Here is a 13,426-nt window from a genome sequence, read left to right on the forward strand (position 1 = left end):
TTGACGGTCCTCAGCGAGGCACAGGGAGAGGAGCAGGGGGTGTTAGCATCTTCATAAGAGCACGGTTGCTTTATGTCCAAATGCAGTTTGGGACATATTTCTCATACATCGCTTCAAAACAGAAAAAAGAAAAAAGAAAAAAAAAAGAGAGATTTTATCTTTTACAGCAGAGGAAATGTGTTTGTCCTGACCTGACACTGTTTTTTAAAGTGTCGAGTGCTAATGAAATTCCTCAGCCTTGAGCAGCTCTGAGCATCCGATGCTGGTTTTTAAGATATGGGGACATTTTTCCGCAGATTTTAAGGCAGCCTCAAAATGATGAATGCATGAGAGGAGAGAAACTTCCAGATCCGAAGAAGTTCTGACACAATCGTGCATGCAAAGCAGACAGAAAGAGGCTCACACTTTCAAGGGGCTCTTGTTATCCCTTCGAAATTTATTTAGAAGACACGGGGCTAACGCTGCTCGCTTTGATCGCGCAAATAGGTTCACCGATCTTAATATTTGGGGCTTAGAGACACGAGAAAGCAAAACGAGGCTTTTTAGGCTGGGGAGTAACATTTGAAATGAAAATTCGCCCTCCTCCCCAAGTGCCGCATCGGGTAATCCCGCTTTTGTGTGTGATGCTCCACAGGTTTCTGACGGCGGGGGAATGGTGCAGAGGATCGGGAGGGACGCGGTGCCCTTCCCGCAGCTCCGAACCCCGCGGGGTCTCCTCTGGGGGGCCGGGGCAGCGCTGCGGGCTGGGGCTGGGCGAAGGTCGGGCTCGGGAGCGCGGCTCCAGGACGCGGAGCTCGGCGGGTCCCGCTGCCCCCCGTGAGCCGGAGCTGCTGCGCTGCGTTCTGTCCTTTGCTACACGCGCCAGGTTCCGCATCGCAGCGGCATTCCGCATAGCAGCTCCGTGCCACCGACACAGCGCGCTTTGAGTCTGACCGTTTCCACCTCCCTGGGTGATTTTTCTTTTTTTCTATCTATCTCCTTCCGTTTCTGCCTCTACATCAATGTTCCGAACGGACCCTTGGTAGCAGCGGGGCGCTGATGCCGCTCTCTCCCACCCAGAAGCGCCCCCCGGCCCCGCTCCGAGCTCGCAGCCGCTCCCCCGCCCGCCGCCCGCTGCCCCCCGGCCGGGCCGCCCGTGGTCCCTCCTCCTCCCCCGCCCCTCTCCTCCTCTTCCTCCCCCTCCTTCTCCACCTCCTCCTCCTTCCCCCCCCGCGGCGGGGCCGGCCCGGTGGGGCCGCCTGTCTGCGGCGCCCGGCGCTGCTGGGCGAGGTCAGGGAAAGTCCATGTGAGGAGCCGCTGGAATCACTTCCTGCTGCCGCCGCCGGGACCGCCGCCACAGCCGGCACCGCCGCTAGGCCGAGCAGCGCCGCGCCGCGCGTCCATGGGGCCGGAGCCCCGCAGGTGGGCGCCGCTGTGCCCGGGGGGCTGCGGGGTGGGAACCGGGGCTGAGAGCCGGAACCGGGGCTGCGGGGGACTCTGCGGGACGCGGCGTGCGCTAAGTCGGCTGCTCCCCCGCCCCGCACTGCGCCCTCGGCAACGCGTCCCCCTCCGGTGTGTCCTCCCCGGTGTCCTCTCCCCATCCTTGCGGCCGGGATACGGAACCGGAGGCCTGGAGAGGGAGGGGACGAGGGGGTGGGGGTGGGGGCGGTCGGCGGGCGCACGCGGCTCCCCCGGCTGGGGGTTCGAGCCGGAGCCGTGCCCGGTGCTGGGCCGGGGGTGCGCGGCGATCTACGGCGGGCGGTAGTTAAAGTGCGTTCGCTGTGTCAAGGACTTCTCTAAACATCTTCCCTGCTGTAGGGAAAGAAAATGACAGCGGTACATTGTGTGCTCCGCCGCGCCGGGCTCGCCCATACGTATTAGCGGCAAAGTACAGAATCACTTAAAGCGAAGTCTCCATTACGTGCTGGGTCATTAATTTGAATATTCACTTGTGTGTTTCCTCCTTTCAGGAGGCATTTGTGAGATTGCGGGCGGCTTGATGTGCTCCTTGCCTGCCAAGTATTTGCCTCGTGTCCTGCGTTATTGACGCGCTGGCACACTGCTGCACCTTCCCCGGCTGAAATATTAAACAGTAGTAGGAGCTGAAAGCAGTAAACAAAGCTGAATTCCTGCTGCCTTCCCAGGGAGTGCAGGGCTGTGTCATGGGGGCTCTCAGAGCTGTGTGCCCCCGGGGTTCCTGCTGGAGAACCCCCACCCCTCCGTCCCTGCAGATTGAAGGAAGAAAGTGAGCTGGGCACTGCTTATTAGCTGGATGTGTGTCACTTATGGGACAGAGCATACATAACCTCAAGGTGTGGGCAATGCAGGTAACAGCAGTTTGATCTGCAGCAAGGAGCACGTATGAAATAATGAGGGATCCTGACCTCCTCCTTCTGAGAGTGGATGTCCTTCCAACGTCCACTGAAGGCAGCTCTGGGCACCGCGCGTTCCTTTCTTCTCCTGTAGAGGTCTTAGAATTAAGGCTCTGTGGGACTAAAATGGAGATATGTGGATGTTAAAGGGGTTTCTCAGGCTGAAATCTCTAGAAGGAAACTTCCAACGCTTGCTAAATATTTTGGCTAGGTGGAGAGAAAGCAGATTGCAATAAATGCAGAACCAGGTGCTCTGCATGTGGCATAAAGGAGCTGGAACAGGCTGCCCAGAAAGGCTGTGGATGCCCTGTCCCTGGAGGTCAAGGTTCAGGGCCAGGTTGGATGGGGCCCTGGGCAGCCTGATCAGGTATTAAATGTGGAGGTTGGTGGCCCTGCTGTGGTGGGGCTGGATTTGGAGATTCATGATCCTTAAGGTCTCTTCCAACCTGGGCCATCCTGTTAAGGGCAGGCAGTGTGGCACAACTCACACTTCACATTCAGGTGGGCTGCAGAATGGCCCAACGCAGCCTCCCTAAAATCACCACTGGGTCCACAGCCTGGAAGGCTTTCCTTGAGCTTTGCGTAGGCTGCTTAAAGTGATCCTGGCAGGAAAAATCCTCACGTGTTGGAACCCCACAGAGTTCCAGCGCACCCCATCAGGGCCGGCTCTGCCCTGTGCTCCCCCATGGCCGCTCCGTTTGCAGCACTGCAGAGCAATTGCTGCAGAGAAACCTCCGGACCCGGCTGTGCTCATCCGAGTCAGGATGCAAACCCTCTGGTTCTGGAATGGAAATATTTATTTTAGAGCGTCTTATTATAAAGTCAGATTTCCCTGCCAGGCCTTCGGGAGGGCCGGCGCGGGGCTGCGCGCGCTGCAGATACAGACTTTATTTGAAAGCTGCCTTTATTGACATAATAGCACTTAAATTGGTGCCCGGCGCTCGGATGCGATAGGAGCACGCTTTGTAAAGGATTGTGTGGAACCACTGGGTTGTGGATAAACATAGCAAAACAGCCCTGCGAAGCGGCGATGCGACCGTGCTGCTGCTCTGCTTGGTACAATGCCTGTGTTTAAAAATACCCGGGCCTGACAAAATGGGGTTAGGATGAGGCTTCAGCCACACGTTTGGATTTAGCCCAGGTTTTGTGAGCCGGGCAGCTTTGTAGCAGTGGGCTGGGAGGAATGGGTCCGGTGATGCTGAAGGGCAGAGAACTGAAAAGAGAGCTGTGCTGTCATTGCTTTTTTTTCTTCTTTTTTTTTTCTTTTCCTTCCTTCCCACATTTCTTTGGTTCTAGTTGCATTTTCTTTCATTTCATTCAAGCATTCAGCGTGGAGGAAATTAAACTGAACGGCGAGTTCCTACAGCACCAAATGGGCACAGAGCGCTGCGTCCTGCTGCAGCCAGCACGGCTTTGCCAGCACCTGTACCCACAGCTTCACTGCCACTGGGGCTGAGCTGCTGCTCCTCGGGATGGAAACACCTCTAGGGTGTGTGTCGTGCAGGGCTTTTTTTAATCAAGTCAGTGCAGAAATTGAGAAATAGGTTAAGCATGCTGAGGAGGGTGAGGCTGCTGGTTTTCTCTACCTGACTTTATTTGTGAAGTGACAGGAATTTTGACAGCCTTTGTGTCTTTTTTAGCAAATCAAGTGTCATGCCAGGTTTGCCTGTGGATGAGATCATTTGCAAAATATGCTTCCCAGCTTGCTTCAGGCATAATTCATTGTGTCAACTGCAATTGCTCATTTGCTAGGAACTGTGATTCATTAGCGATTTTTTTTTTTTAAGTTCGACTTGTTTTTTAAGCAAATGTTTGGAGGCAGAACAGAAAATTAAAAAAAAAAACAAAAAAAAAACTAAAAAAACCCCACACACAAATAACAAAAAAAAACCCCTTTAAATCATGCAGCGTTTTTACCCACAAATGCTGCTGTGAAGGGAAAACTTGTTAGAACGGCCGGGTCCTGGGCAGGGCCAAGCAGCCCCTGGGACCGCTCAGCTGCGCGGTGTTGCACTCATTTTTGTCATGTGATTGCTCCTAAATGGGGACAGAGGTAATAATGCTCATCCTGCGGGACCGCCTGCGCCACGTGGAGGCTTCAGGGCAGCGGGACGGACGGGCAGACAGATGGACAGATGGACAGATGGAGGGACGCCGGGCTGGGCTGGGCAGAACGGCACCCGGGGCTCCCAGCACTCACTGTGCTCCTGCTCTGGGTGTTTTAGAGATTTCCCCAAATCAGACTTTAAAAACTAATACCAAAAAAAAATTGCATCTCGGGGACATTTTTGTGTTTCCTTTCCCGTGGATGGAGGCAAATATTTCAGTGCATTTTTTTTGCTGTAGGTGGGTGGATGGGGGAGAAATCACTGCTGCTGCTTCAGCAGCCACTAACTCCCCTCCAACACCAAACCAGCACGCGGAGGCTGCACGAATGGAAATACTTTCCAGAAGAAAATATACATATATATATGTATGTATATATATTTCTAAACTTCTAAGCGGTGGCAATCAGTGCTGGGCAGGAGTGGGCAGGCTGTTCTTCCCCATGCAATGGTTTGCTATGGGTGCTGCTCCCATGCTGTCAGGGTGCTCCAGGTCAGTGGGGCGGGCAGCTCATGGCTGTGTGCTCAGTGCTGAGGGGCTGCCCGCCTCCAGGTCTGTCCCTGGAGGTGTTCAAGGCCAGGCTGGATGGGGCCCTGGGCAGCCTGCTCTGGTATTAAATGGGGAGGTTGGTGGCCCTGCTTGTGACGAGGAGGTTGGAGATATGTGATCCTTGAGGTCCCTTCCAACCCAGGCCATTCTGTATTTCTGTGGGGCACCCCTATATAGGCTCTGGGGTGAGATCTGGCTCTTCACCTCGCTGCCTACCCTGCAGCAATCCAGCTGGTACCAGGACCTATTAATCATGGGCGAAAGCAGGAGGAGGAAAATCCTCTTTCTTTGCAGCATCCAATCTGTAGCAATCAGGGCTCTTTGGGATCTATCGATCCGGGGAGCAGAGCAGATGTTTGCCATCCCCAGGTGCCTGCAGGCAGAATTTTGGCGGCCGGTCGAGGGGAGGTGTGTGCAAAGAATTGTGAGTTAAGGGCAGCAGTGCTGGTGCTTCGTCAGGCTCGTGGGCTCGGTGGCAGCACACTTGTGTGGAAAGGGTCCTGTGTGCCTGTGCCAGCGCTGGCGCGGCTCCACGAGCGCGTTTGTATCATGATATCCACTGGGGAAGCATATGGCAGCCTCGGTTATATATATTGTGTGGGGGCACATATTTTACATGCCAGTTCTCGCTGTCATAGGACAAACATTTACGCTCCGATTATATGAGGCATTAGAAAAACAAGAGCAGGGGTTGGAAATGCCATAATTCCTTGCAGGGATGTCGTAAAAGGCGCTGTTTAGTGGTGATACGGCAACGGCAAAATTAAGGGGTGATAATGTTTCCATCCGTTGTGCTTTCAGGGTGCTAAGCTTTGGAGGGATTACACTTTGAAGAGGTTTAGGATGCATAAATTCACCGCTGGCATTTCAAGGCGCCCCACGTGGAAGGCAATGGCCAGGTGCTGGGGGAAGGTGAGGAGGGAGCATGTACACCATGGGAGGCAGTCAGGGGCTTTGCTCTGAGGTTGCAGGCTGTGGTGCAAAGCACCCACAGAGGGAGGCTCTTCCTGCCCTGCGTCCCCCGGGGTGCTTCTCAAGTCTGCAGCAGCTGGAGCAGCCTGCATAGCAGCAAGCCTGAGCAACAAGGAGTGCTGTGGTGTCACCTTTTGTTGCTCTCATTACAAACTCAGTCCTATTGTGATTTGCAGTTGGTTATGTCGCTCTGGTTAATCTCATCCCTTCTCACGGGCTTTAGGGAGCTCCCAAGGAACAGGCTGCAAAGTACAGCTGTAGGTTTTGCGTTGTGTCTGTAGCTGCAGGGTGTCATTTGGTCGCTGCTCTGTGCAAAGAAAAGTTGTGGGGAACTTCATCTTGCTGCTCTGCAGCCACCTCCTCCTTTGTGCGTCCCCCTCCTGGCACACGGGCACAAACACATGCCTGTGCTTAATGAAACATCACCACCTGGGTTTAATTGTCTGCTGCTTAAGAACGAATGTTGCATGGTATTATAATTACATTTTTCCCATGTCTGAAGGCTGCTGTGGCCGCAGCACCTGAGCGTGCAAAGCAAGAGACAAAGCCAGCAAGGTGGGATGAGAGAAGAGACTCTGCTGCTGTTCTCTGAGCCCTTGGCTCCAGTACATCACCAGGAAGAAATGAGATGAATTGCCGTGTGCAAAGCACGCCTTCCTAATAAATCTGTGCATGCACTGGTAGTGCTGCCCCCGGTCTCTGCTGGAGCTCAGCCCCATGGGAGCCGTGTGCTGCACCGTGCGATGGTAGGGCGGAAATTTTGACACTTGTCTAAGTACAATTTCTACTCTTAATGCATCATTAGCACAGTTTTCTGCCTTTCATTCATCTCCCATTACAGCCCTGAGTCCCGTCTGTTAATTTTGGTGTGTTGATATTTTTGTTGTCAGCAGTTTTGTTCTTTTTTGAAGCCTATAAAACCATTAGTGCGAAAGAAGATTAAAAAGATACATTACAATTAAAATGTTAATGAAATCTGCATCATACAACTTTTGAAACCATTTAGGCATTAATCTTTTTTTGGTCTTATGTCCATTAACTCTGGCGATTCTTATTCCACACTGACCCCTGCTGAGAGAGCTGTGCTATAATTGAATTTAGAAAGAGAGGGGGAAGGAAAGAAGGGAGGGGGAGAAGCAGTTTGGAAAGTAGAAGCTGGAAAGCTGGCTTTGCTCTGGGGGGTGTCCATGGAGATGAAGCTGCTGCATGTGCACAAAGGCAGGAGAAGAGCAGATAACTCTTTGCAGTCACAGCCTCATCTTTCCTCCTTTCCTTCCTCCAAAGTAGTGTTTCTGGAGATTAAGTGATTATTATTATTTTTTTAAAATAGATTTTCAGCAGCTTACACAACATTTGGATGGGGCCCAGAGCACCCCGAGCTCCGGGGCAGGCTAAAGAGAAGGGTTGGCTAATTCACAGGCTGTGCAGCGAGTGGAACAACAGGACTTCTTGACTCATCAGACAGCTCCTAGGAACCGTGCCATGACTTCTGCAGGACTGTGGGCTGTGCGGGGCCGCTCGAGCCCTGCCAAGCCTTCAGACCATCTAGAACACTCTGTGCTGCTCAGCCCGAGCCGTGCTGGGTTTCTGGATGCCTCCTTCTGAAGGATTCTGTATGTTTTCTCCCACATCTTTCGTGGGATGCTGCAGAAGTTTGGGAGCGCCGGTCCTTCGGTGAAAATTGTGGTTCTTGGTATGGGACGAGGGGGTATTGGCTTGGTGATGGGATGGGTGTGCTGCTTAATGAGGCAGTAATGCAGCTCTGAAGTCAGAGGATGAGCACATCCTGATGCAGGAGCTGGCGGGAGGCCGAGGGGAGTGGAGCAGCAGCCCAGCTCGTGCTTGTGCTGCCAGCAGGGACTCAGGAAGGCTAAACAGGAGTTTGGAAGCTGAGGCTTCTGCAGGGCTCGGAGGGATGGTGGCAGCTCCTTGGGGCTGAGTTGGCGCTGTCTTCAGATCTGTGCTCACCGCTCACATGCAGCAAAGCCTAGATCTTCAGTGTCGTATTTGCTCTTCAAGTGGGTAAATACCAAAATGTATAATGCTGCTGGATTGTGCCAAGTGTTTAGACACAGCCTGAATTTAGAGCTTAAGAACCTCTGTCTGATCCCTGTCCCTGCCTTCCCCTCACAGCGCCCGTGGTGACATCCATGGGGATGGGTGATGTCTGTGGCTGACACGCTGTGGCCCCTTTCTCCTTGGGTTTCCTGTGCTCTCTCCCACCTCGGAGCAGTGCCGGTGTGTGCAGGCTGGGAACAAAGGCAGCACTGTTGGAAGCTCACTGTGATGATGTGTGGGCAGTCCTAGGCCCAGGAGAGGGAAAGAACAGAGCTGCCCCCCATGTCCCCCAGTGCTGGCACTGAAAGGAAGGCCTCTCTGCTCTGTGTTGCACTCCAGGCTCACAGCACTGGTGGCTCTCATCCCCAGACCACCATGCTGATTTTGGCACGTGGGCTGCCTGCAGATCCATGCAGAGGGATTCGTAGTGCTTTACTCCTGAGGGCTGCTGGGCAGAGCTGTGGGGAGGAGTGTGGGGTGCTCAGCTGCAGCCTCAATGTGCCTTTCAGTGTCCCAAAGCTGTGCAGTCCCTACAGGTCCCCACTGGGAGGTCTGTACTGAGGCCAGGGCACACAGCTGCTGTGGGAGCCCGCTCTGCTCACCCAAGGGGGATAATCTCTCTTCACTGTGCTGATACACGTCTGTGTTCACTTGCTGGGCTCTTGTTTTGTGGGTAGCAAAATAAGAAAACCAGCAAACCCTCAGTGCCTGGCATGGTGCTGGGGACACGGGCTGTGCTGGCACTGCCTGCTGCACTCCTAGAGTTGCTACGGGCAGCGCCTGGGGCTCCTTCAGGGGCACGGCAGCGTTGGCGTAGCGTGGCAGCTTTCAGTGCCGTGCATCCCACCTCTGGTTTCATTGCCTTGTGCTAGGCCTGTCCCAAGAACCAGCTTGAACTCTGCCTCTTCCTTTTAGTTTGGGGAAGGTTAGCTCGGGTTCAAACCGCTGCGATGCGGTTGGTAAGGCTGAGCAGCATATTAAGCATTTAATACAGGAGTGCATTATCTCCCACCCACATCCCCCATCGGATGCCGGCGGAGGGAAGCGCTCCGTGCCCACATCCAGGAGCTGCTGCTGGGCACGCGGTGCGCGCAGCTCCCTCTCAGCCCCATCCTCCTTGCACCCATTGCCACCAGCAGCACGCCTGCTGCTGGCTCTGCACGCACAGCCCTACAGCTGGGTGGCTGCCCCAGCCTGGTGGCCGTCCCCAGCCCCACGTTGGCACAGCGCGAGGAGCAGCGCGCTGATGTGCCGTGCCTAATTGTGTTACAGCTCAATTTGCGGAGCCTTGCTCTGCTCGCGCAGTACATCAGAAGCTCTTGTGAAATCTAATGTGCTGTAGCATCGGCGCAGGAAAAAGCTCTGCCTTCTGTGAAGCCAGACTGTTGCAGCGTAATTTGTTTTGTAAGATTTTGAAAGGCGGTGTTGCAATATGTAACAGTAGAATAGTGGGAAGATGGTCAGGTGGTTCTTAGGACTTCAACAGACAGATTTCATGTCTGTGTGTTTTTGCAACACCTTTCTATAAAGGGAAACATAATTTAAAATATGATTACTTAGTGTTGTAACAGTCTTCTCAAACGTTTTTGCATTATGCAGAGATCATTATCAGAGGCTGATATTAACTTGCAAAGAATATTATGCAAATCGCTCTCCTGTTCTTCTAAAAAGAAATTTCCTTCATAATGCAAAGCGTGACAAAAAAAAATTGTGCAGAAGCTTTTGGCAAAATTACATTCAGAAGATGTAACAGTTTTTCTGCTTACTAGCGCAATCCATTTGTGCCTTTCTGCTGGGTTTTCTCGACTCAAGCTGATAAAAGATGAATTTTAAAATCAGGGCTGGGCTGTTTGGGGGGGGGGGGGACGACCTCATACCTCCTGGGTGCAGGAATAGAGGACAGCTGTTGTGCTCAGGGTGGTGGCAACTGGCGACCCATTGCCCAGGGGTTACAGGTGGGCATCAGACCAATCCAATGATACACAGCTCTGACCTCCCAAAATCCACATTCGTGGCTCCGTAATCAGTGCTTATTGCTGTGGCAGCGTGAGGATCCTGGGTGCTGGCACCAGGGGATGGCACTGGGATGCGTCCCATTCTGCCCTGTGCTGCCCCAGCCCTGCCTGCTCTGTGTTCCTGAGCATCAGCACATTCCTGCAGGACATCCCAGCCCTGCTGAAGTCATGGGGAATTTACACCAACTCCATCCCTCCTCCTTTTTTTTTTTTCTTTTTTTTTTTTTAGAAACTGATGGTATCAAAATGCTCCTCCTGATACAGAACGCAGACCCTGCTGGTGTCAGACATTCTGCTCTTACCACAGATGGATTGACCGAAATAGATCCTAATAAATATTGTAACCAGCTTCAGTGACTGAAATATTCACAGGCTGTGGATAGCAGTGAGTTTAGAAGAGGGCCATTCCTTGCAGAACCCCAATTTTTGGGGACACTTCTGGTCATTTTGAAAAACTGTGTCCTTTGTCCTCAAATGTAGGTATTTCTCAATACAAATGCGATTGAGAAAGGTCGTTCCCATTCGGAGGTACGGATTGAATTATAGCCTTGTGAAATGGCAGAGCGAGCGTTCAGCGGCGTGCAGAACGTTCAGACTATTTTTTGCGTCTGGTTAGATAACTCAATATTTTAAAATCAAACCAAATGAGATAAATCAGCTGCGAGCTGTAGTTAGCATTCATCAGGCAACTTAGACCGGGTGCTGGGGCACTGCCTGGCTCCACCTCTAGCTGCAGGCTTTCCCCGCTGGTAACGGATGCGAATCCTTGGTGATGCTGTGCTGCAGTGCATGGGATCCGAGCAGGACGTGCTGCTGGCTGGGACAGCCCCACTGCCCCGTGCTGTGCCACGGCCCTGCTGAGCCCTGCTGCCCACATGGTGGTAATGGAGGAAGGACGGCGTGCTTTCGGAGGTGCTGTTTGTGATGGTGAATGGGAGCGGCGAGGTGTCGCGCTGTAACCGCGGCGGCAGGAAGCAGTGTGTGATTTCTGGGTTTTTCTTTCCTGGAGGTTTCCCTTTGGTGGAGGAGCTCTGCTGAGCGTGTTCCTGCAAACCTCTTCCTGCTGTCCCCTTGCGAAAAACAGTACTGCTGCCAAATGCACGTCAAAGAGCGTCCAGCCTTCCCTGCTCCCAGCTGGGATGGCTGCACGTGCTCGCTCAGCTCGGGGTGCAGGCTGAGGAATGATGGGAGCTGCAGGAATTTCCTGCACACCCTCTGCCATCGTGCACGAGCTGGGTGTTTGTAGGGTCTGCAGGCCAACCTGGCACACCAGGCCATTTGTTTCTGCTTTCCAGCATTCCCCTGGTGCTTTTAGACTGGTGTGGGAGCTGCCCATCTTCTCAAATCGCAGCCTTGCTGCTGTTGGCCACCAAGCAACTGCCAGGGCTGTGCCATGCCTGTACCCACAGCCATATGCCCATAGAGGGCAGAGAGAAGTTTGCTCCCCCAAACTGCAGCAGCTTGAGAATGGAACAGCACTCCTGCATACAAATGGCTGCTTTTCCTTCTCTGTGGGCAAAGGCTGTGAACGGAGGCTGGGCAGCACCCTGCCTTGTCCTGGCACTGCTGGCAGGAGAAAAGCTCCTTGGGTTGGGGTGGCACAGCCCAGCAAAAGGCAAGCAGGCTTGCAACCTTGAGGAGTCCTGTAGGTCTGAAAAGTTTTAATTAAAAACCTGGCGTGGCGGAGGGTGTTTTGTTTTAGAGGGAACATCTTCATTTCTTTTGTAAAAGAATGAAATGAAACCGTGGGTATTTTATTTTATTTTTTAATATTTCTGCATATTTATTCTTCAACACGAAGCATTAGAAAATAATTGAGTAAAACAAAATCCACAAGGCTTCAAATTACCTCCAGCTTAATGTTTTATTTAAGAGGTTTGCTAACTGACATTCCTTATAATGAATTAGGTCACCCGGCTCTAAAGAGCGTTGCGGGTTTCCTCCTTTCCATTTCAATGTGAGCTCTTCCCGTGCGCGGCCGCTCCGTGGCTCCCCGTCCCCCCAGCGTGCAGAACCTCGCTCTAATTACTCTCAATCACACTGGTGCAAATGAATATATCCATGTTTGGAGGATTGAAACTGTGTTGTCATGGCAATCTCCGTAAGGTCATGAGAAACTCATTGATATTGTTCGTCTTCTCTCCCGGGAGACCTCGTCTACCTTGGCCAAGCGATGGGTTGGGGTGTTTTGTCTGATAACTTTAAAGCATAATTTGGGCACAATTGGGCCGAGGGGGCCCTGTGGTGAATAGCACACTTGTGTTCTGAGAGGGGAGGCTGTGGCCAGACCGGTTGGGCGCTGGGGAATACAGTTACAGCGTTTTGGCCGCGGGGCCCCATTCTGTGTGTTGCAGAATGCACAAATAATCCCATTCTGTGCCGGGAGGCTGCGAGCGCTCAGGTGGCACCGGGTGCAGGACAGCAGGCTGGGCTGCCCTCACTTCGTTTTGGGAAGGGGAGAATTAGAGGAGCTGGTAACGAAGTGCGTTCAGGTGGGTGCGTGTGTGGGTCTGTGCTGCTGGCAGCTTGCGCTGGGGGAAAGGCTCTTCGTCTGAAATTGGAGGTAAGCTGAATTAAGAAGTCATCCAAAGCGTGGTTAGTGTGTGCATGAAAGCCTTGTGTGTGCGTGTGTGCACGGCCGCAGTGCAGGAGGGGCACAGTGCTGCAGACAGCAGGGAGAGCTCAGTGCAGGTGCATGGAGCTGGAGTTGGCTTCAGCAATGCACAGGGTTGTGGGTTTGGTTCTGCATCTCTTTGCTTTAGAAAACAAACAAGCAAAAAAACCCATAAAACCAGAACTGTATCTTATTGGGCAGGGAGCTTCTACAGCGTTCTGTTTTTCAATTAAGTGTTAAAATAAACTCATACACCTCTTCACTGGGGCCGTAATGCAGGCCTTGCATGTGCTTGTGCAGATGGCAGCGTGCAGGTAATCAGGTTTGAGAGCTTAAGATCCTCACTGAAAGTCAAAGAAATAACTGCTGGCCACGGGACAAAAGCGAGCGCCTGTCTGAGGCCGTGTAGGTTGGGTGTTCAGTGCATCTGTGCTGCAGGCACTGGAAATGCAGGGCCAGGCTCAGCCCTACAGCTGACCTGTGTGATGGGCTTTGCTGTGGGTGCTTCAGCTGCTCCCGAAGGCCCAGAGATGCTGTCCCCAGCTGGGGGCTGTCACTCCGATCTGCCTGCGTGGCACTGCGGGTGGCACAGCGTTCTGCAGGGCTGAAAGGTTTCACATTATAACATCGGGTAATTGCTGTAGTTAAGGAAGGGTTCCAAATGTAATTAGGAGCTGGGTTAAAAAAGACGACCACAGAGCAAGTGAAATTTCAAACTGAAGACTTATCTACGTTAAAAAAAGTCTGTGATTTTGAAACGC

General features: G+C 52.8%; 1 protein-coding gene across 1 annotated transcript in view; it reads left to right on the forward strand.

Moving 5' to 3' along the window:
* The first annotated feature begins 1,345 nt into the window (after positions 1-1,345).
* NACC2 (NACC family member 2) overlaps positions 1,346-13,426 on the forward strand; it is a 33,947-nt gene continuing 21,866 nt past the window's right edge. The window contains exon 1 of the mRNA XM_042830966.1: positions 1,346-1,401. The gene's annotated coding sequence lies outside the window, so the exon portion shown is untranslated. The remainder of the gene's footprint in view (positions 1,402-13,426) is intronic.

The sequence above is a fragment of the Centrocercus urophasianus genome, unplaced genomic scaffold (genome assembly GCF_019232065.1).
Source record: "Centrocercus urophasianus isolate 14NV4802_14NV808 unplaced genomic scaffold, USGS_Curo_1.0 seq_34, whole genome shotgun sequence".
Lineage (NCBI taxonomy): Eukaryota > Metazoa > Chordata > Aves > Galliformes > Phasianidae > Centrocercus > Centrocercus urophasianus.